General features: G+C 38.4%; 1 pseudogene across 1 annotated transcript; it reads left to right on the top strand.

Annotated features, from left to right (window-relative positions):
- The first annotated feature begins 5,465 nt into the window (after positions 1-5,465).
- Positions 5,466-5,911, top strand: LOC311622110 (large ribosomal subunit protein eL32-like; annotated as a pseudogene). The gene has a single exon. The product of its transcript is annotated as a large ribosomal subunit protein eL32-like (transcript).
- The last annotated feature ends 203 nt before the right edge of the window (positions 5,912-6,114 follow it).

The raw sequence follows: 6,114 nt of genomic DNA, 5'->3' as shown, positions 1-6,114 counted from the left end.
ATGGATTAATAAATAGTTAGCACTGAGCAAGGATGAGTAAACACTTTGGCTATCCACATACCTCAACTATTCATTTCAACATTGTGAAAAAAACACAGTGCAAATAATAAAGCAAACACCTAGAATAGTCAAGTAGTGATACTTATTTTCTTCAGATTAAAAAAAAAAACAACTTAAAGTAGTATTACACTTAAATGATAGGTTGATTAGAATTTATTTATTTGCTTTCTTTCCAGTCCAGGTTATCTTCCTACCTCCCAATCAAGAATATTACAGACATTTTTCTTATCAATTATTTAAGCTTTACCAGAAATAAATATATCTATCATTTATATGTATTACTCAACTATCAAGTTATAATCATCTTTCATCCAGCGCCTATTTATTTATCAATTCTTCTACCATCTAATTATTTTATGGATTTTTAATATCAAAATATTTTCATCAATTATGTAAGTTATTCATTGTTTCTACTCTTATTCAGAACAAGACAGCAAAATAGCATGGTTCAACTTGGTTCCAAATTCACTTCTTTTATATTATACTAGAGGCCTAGTGCACAAAATTTGTGCATAGGGTTGTCCCTCAGCCCGGCCTGCACCCTCACCAATCAGGGACCCCTCAGAGGATGTCTGACTGCCAGTTAAGGCCCGATCCCTGCACTTGAACATCCCTCTCTCAATCCAGAACAGCTGGCTCCTAACCACTAACCTGACTGCCTGCTTGATCACTTCCTAACTGTCCCCTGCCAGCCTGGCTGCCCCCCCTGCCAGCCTGGTCACCCTCCAACTGTCCCCCTTCAGCCCCCCAACTACTCCACTGCTGGGCTGGTCACCCCCCAACTCTCCCCCTGCTGGCCTGGTCATCTCCCCACTGCCTCCCTGCCAGCCTCCCTGGTCACCTCTCAACTACTCCCTTGCTGGTCTGGCCACCTCCTAACCACTCCCCTGTTGGCCTGGTCACTCCCTAACATGTCCAAAAGATGTCTAGTCACCTGGTCTAATTAGAATATTACCCTTTTATTAGTATAGATGTTGTGGTTCCTACTTTTTTCACCTCATTTGTAGTAAAACATAAACAATACATTTATTATTAATAGTTAAATTTATTATTAACATAATTTATCATTTTTGTTATTCCTATTAACTTTCATACACTTTTCCTTTTAAAATATTTTCTTAATTAATTACATGGCAAATTCTTATCTTTTTTGCATGTTCGGAAATGTCTATCTTGTCCTCACACTAAAACAATAGATCAAATGGGTTTGAAAATAGGGTCCAGCATTATTTTCCTTCAGCACTTTGCAGACATATATTTTATGATGTTCCAGTGTATGCTGTTGCAGAAGAGATTTTTACTGTGTCTGTGGTTATTCACATTGACAATTATGAGTTTATTTTGTTAAATCTCTGAGTACCTTTTTTATTTATAATTTTATTAAAATATGTTTAGTGTGGACTTATTTTATTTATTCCTATCAGCACTAGACATATGCTGAATGTCTGAAAGCCATGGAAAAAGCATAACTGTTATCACTTAAAATATTGTCCCTCTACTATTTCTTTACTTAATCTTTTAAACATTTATTAACCTTTTAACCCTTGCAATGTGTTTTGATCTTGTTTTACAATTAACTAATTTTATCTTCAGTTGTTTCTAATCTAGAGTTCATCTTTTTATTGAGGTTTTTTTTTTTTAACAATTTTTTTTCTATTTTTAGAATTTTTAATAGGTTCTTTTTCATACCAAATGAATTCTTTAATCCTGTCATTTCCATTAATTCTATGGATGTTACTTAAACTTTCATTTGTTTGTTTCTTCATTAATTTGAACATATCCTATTAATATTATTTCCAGACTATTCTGTGATTTCCATTTTTTTGAAGAGATATTTCTCCCATTTTACAACTTTGTTTGCTTTGTATGTATATTCTCAGCCCTTAATTTTTTAAAAAAAATTACCTTTGGCTCTGAAACCAGTTTGGCTCAGTGGATAGAGTGTTGGTCTGTGGACTGAAAGGTCCCAGGTTCGATTCCGGTCAAGGGCATGTACCTTGATTGCAGGCATATCTCCGGTTGGGAGTGTTCAGGAGGCAGCTGGTTGATGTTTCTCTCTCATCAATGTTTCTAGCTCTCTATCCCTCTCCATTCCTCTCTGTAAAAAAAAAATCAATAAAATATATATTTTTTAAAAATATCTTTGGCCACTGGGAGTGAACATCAAAGTTTTTTTTTTTTTTTTTTTTTTTTTTTTTTTTTTTTTTTCCTTTGGCCTCTGCTTAGTTCATTGTGATTCATTATTCTATTCTCACTCTTTGGGCCAATTGGTTTTACTGTATTCCATAGCTCTGGGCTTCCTGTTACCCTTTGTTTGCACTGTAGGTACTATGCACCATGGGGGCTAGGCATAGTTAAACAGGTGATGTAAAGAATAGGTGGTTATACATTCTGTCAAACTAATATACATATGCCTGTTTTCTTGGACTTGACCAGAACTTACTCTTCATAAGGACAGGGACCTGTGTCTGTTTGTTCTTGACAAACCTCCAGCAAGTAGAGCTGGTCTGGCAGTCAGCAGAAACTGAGGGCATGTGTGCGGAATGAATGGATGAGTCCTGATACTTCTGCCCCATCATATCATTACAAAGAGATCTTAGCATGTGGTTGTCAGACTAAGGATGCAGAATTGAAAATGCCTCATGAATAGGATTATTGCCACATCGATGTTTTATATCACTTCTCTCCTTCACTCCCAGCATGAGGCTGTTCTGTTTCCATTTAAATTTAACTCAAATGTTCCTTGGAAACTCATGGATGATTTCAGAACTCAACTGAAAAGAAAAAAAGAATATTCAATTGGAACCTTTAAGGTAATTTCCATTCAGTGTGTTGTTTGATAGCATGAAAACAGATGGAAAGAAGCATCTTTATCTTCTCTTTATGGTTCACTCGGAATAAAAAGTTAGAAAGTTGTCATGAGATGAGGCCTATAATTAAAAACAATTTGAGTTGATTTAACAGTTGGCTGAGCAATACTTTCAGTTCCTTTTTGCATCATCAGAGACTAAGATAGAAGCACCCTCTTTGATTGTTAATTATTCTTTTTTATTACAGTCATGACACTTAAGATTTTTGTGTGTGCTTTAGTCTTCTCTGTAATTTAATGTTATGGTTAAAATGTTTATTTCTGCCTTGCCAAAGTTGTGTGTGTGTGTGTGTGTGTGTGTGTGTGTGAGTGTGTGTGTGTTTCTGCCTAAATCTTTCAACAAGAAAATTACCTCCAAGTCTCCCTTAAAATCTAGAGCAAAACTTGGCAGGACACCTCTGTTCTGGACATAGCATCAGAACATGGCCTCCACTGCCATCATCACCAAGCCCCTCAACATCACTCACTGATTTCTCCCCAAACCTGTGAACTGGGCAGGTCCCCTCCTACTCACCAAGTCATCCTGACTATTTATGTTCTCAATGTAAAAAAAAAAAAAAAAAGTAAAAAAAAAAAAAATTTCTTTATGAGGTACCTAGTGAACAAGAAAAAAATACAAAGAATAAAATCAAAATCAACTGTAATTACACCATCAAAAGAAATGCTCATGGGTATTTTTAAAGGGGTAGCTTATTTCTGAATATATGTTTTTAAAAGTCTGTTTAACCAGTTATCACTATACCATGAGGCTTTTTCCCTATGCTATATATATATATATATATATATATGTATATATATATATATATATATATATATATATTTTGAGAGTCATTTGCTGGCTGAATAAAACCCCTCTAAAGATATATTGACATAATTTACCATCCCTTTAATATTGGATGTGGATATTGTTTAAAATCTTTACATATAAAAGCCTAAGCAACCAAATGACCAAACGACCAAACAACTAGTCAGTTGGTCACTATGACACACACTGACCACCAAGGAACAGATGCTCAAGGCACAGGATCGAGCTCTCTCCTGTCTGGATTGAGCATGTGGCAATCAGGTCAAAACTGGCAATCTGCATCCTCCAGGGGGTCCTGGATTTTGAGAGGATTCAGGCCAGGTCAAGCAACCCCACTGGTGCATGAATCTATGCACCAGGCCTCTAGTGTTTTATAATTCTATCTAATAAAAGATAAATATGCAAATTGACCATATCTCCACTACACCCACCAGCCAATCAGAGCAAGTATGCAAATTAATTCAACTAAATATGGTGGTGGCCACAGAGCTGGAGGGAGCAGAATGTTTGGGTTGCACTGGTGATGGAAAAAGCCAATTTTCCTGCCAGCCCTAGCCAGTCCTGGCCTTTGCTTAAGGAGGTGCTGGGAAAAAAAGGAAAAAAAAGGAAGGGCTGGGAGCTTGGGTCACTGGGAGGTGATCAGGCCAGGATGGGATGGCAGTTGTGGGTGATCAGGCTGGTGGGGGGCAGGGCTATTGTGGGATAAGCAGACTAGCAGGGTGGGCAGTTGGGGGCAAGCAGGCCCTCAGTGAGAGTCAGTTGGAGGTGATCATGACAGCTGGGGGCGGGGAGCAGGGGGGGGAGCAATTTGGAGTGAGCAGGCTAGCAGGGGGGCAGTTGGGAGTGAGCAGAATGGTGGGGAGGTGCATTTGAGGGCAAACAGGTTGGCAGGAGAGACAGTTGGGGACAAGCAGGCTGGCAGGCAGAGTGGTTAGGGGCAATCAGGCAGGAAGGCAGACAAGTGAGAAGCTGGAGCCAGCAGTCCAGAATTGTGAGAAGGCTGTCTGACTGTCGGTATAGGCTCTATCCCTGTAAACAGACAGTAGGGCATCCTTCGAGGGGTCCCAGAATGGAGAGGGTGCAGGCTGGGCTAAGGAACACCCTCTTTCCCTTGCATGAATTTTGTGCATCAGGCCACTAGTAAGTAATAATGTCTGATTATCTTTACAAATATACATGTTTATATCTCATATTTATCCTCATACTAGTTTGTTTCTAAAAGTCCACAGCTTTTAGGAATAATTATTAATTATCAGGTGTGTTTTTTTTTTCTTTTCAGCAAAAACAATTATTTTCTCTTATCAAGATAGTTGAAAATAGGGTGTTACATTAAGAAAAAGAATTTGACTGAATATTAGATTTTAAATGTCGTAAGATTCAGGTGATTTTTATTTACACTAGAAGTTACAGTATATCACAAAACAACAATTTGAGTTGACATTCTTAGAAACAAAATTTTCTTCTTCTTTTAAAACATCTTCTAATTTGGGAGTCGCTTCTTGGACTGACCCGATGCCACTCCTATATGTAGCAATGCAGGCCAAGGAGCATGTGAATAGAGATGGTGTTGGGGAAAGGGGTGAGGGCACAGTCCTTGACAATACTTTACATAGCCACCTGAAGATGACCAGTGAAGCCATGCTGCAGCAGCTGTGCTTACTTCTAAAGTCAGTGAGCACTTCTATGGATTAAATTTTGTAGCCCCAAAAGTTATGTTGATTTGCTCTTCCTCGGCACTACCTACAGAGGTGGCAGCCATCTCCCACTCGGCACCATGGCTGCCCTCAGACCTCTGGTGAAACCCAAGATTGTCAAAAAGAGGACCAAGAAGTTCAGTTAGCACCAGTTAGACTGATATGTCAAAATTAAATGGAACTGGTGGAAACTCAGAGGCAATGACAATAAGGTGCCCAGATGATTCAAGGGCCAGGTCTTGATGCTCAAAATTGGTTATGGGAGCAACAAGAAAACAAAACACATGCTGCTCAGTGGCTTTCGAAAGTTTCTGGTCCATAATGTCAAGGAGCTTGAAGTACTGCTGATGTGCAACAAATCTTACTGTGCTGAGATTGCTCACAGTCTCCTCAAAGAACCACAAAGCCATTGTGGAAAGAGCAGCACAGCTGGCCATTAGTGTCACCAATCCCAATGCCAGGCTGTGCAGAGAAGAAAATTAATAGACGGATTGTGAACACACTGTAAGTGTGTTAATAAAACCACAACATTTTGAAAAAAAAAAAGATATGTTGATTTGCTTATTCCTGGTAACTATGAATGTGGCTATATCTGCAAATGGGATTTTAGCAGACATAATAATCAAGTTAGAGTGAAGTCTTTACTGTGGGCCTGAATTCCATTTGATTAGTATCCTTATAAGAGG

Source organism: Pipistrellus hanaki (assembly GCF_964339955.1).
Source record: "Pipistrellus hanaki genome assembly, chromosome: 4".
Lineage (NCBI taxonomy): Eukaryota > Metazoa > Chordata > Mammalia > Chiroptera > Vespertilionidae > Pipistrellus > Pipistrellus hanaki.
This window is presented reverse-complemented; position numbering and strand designations above follow the sequence as displayed.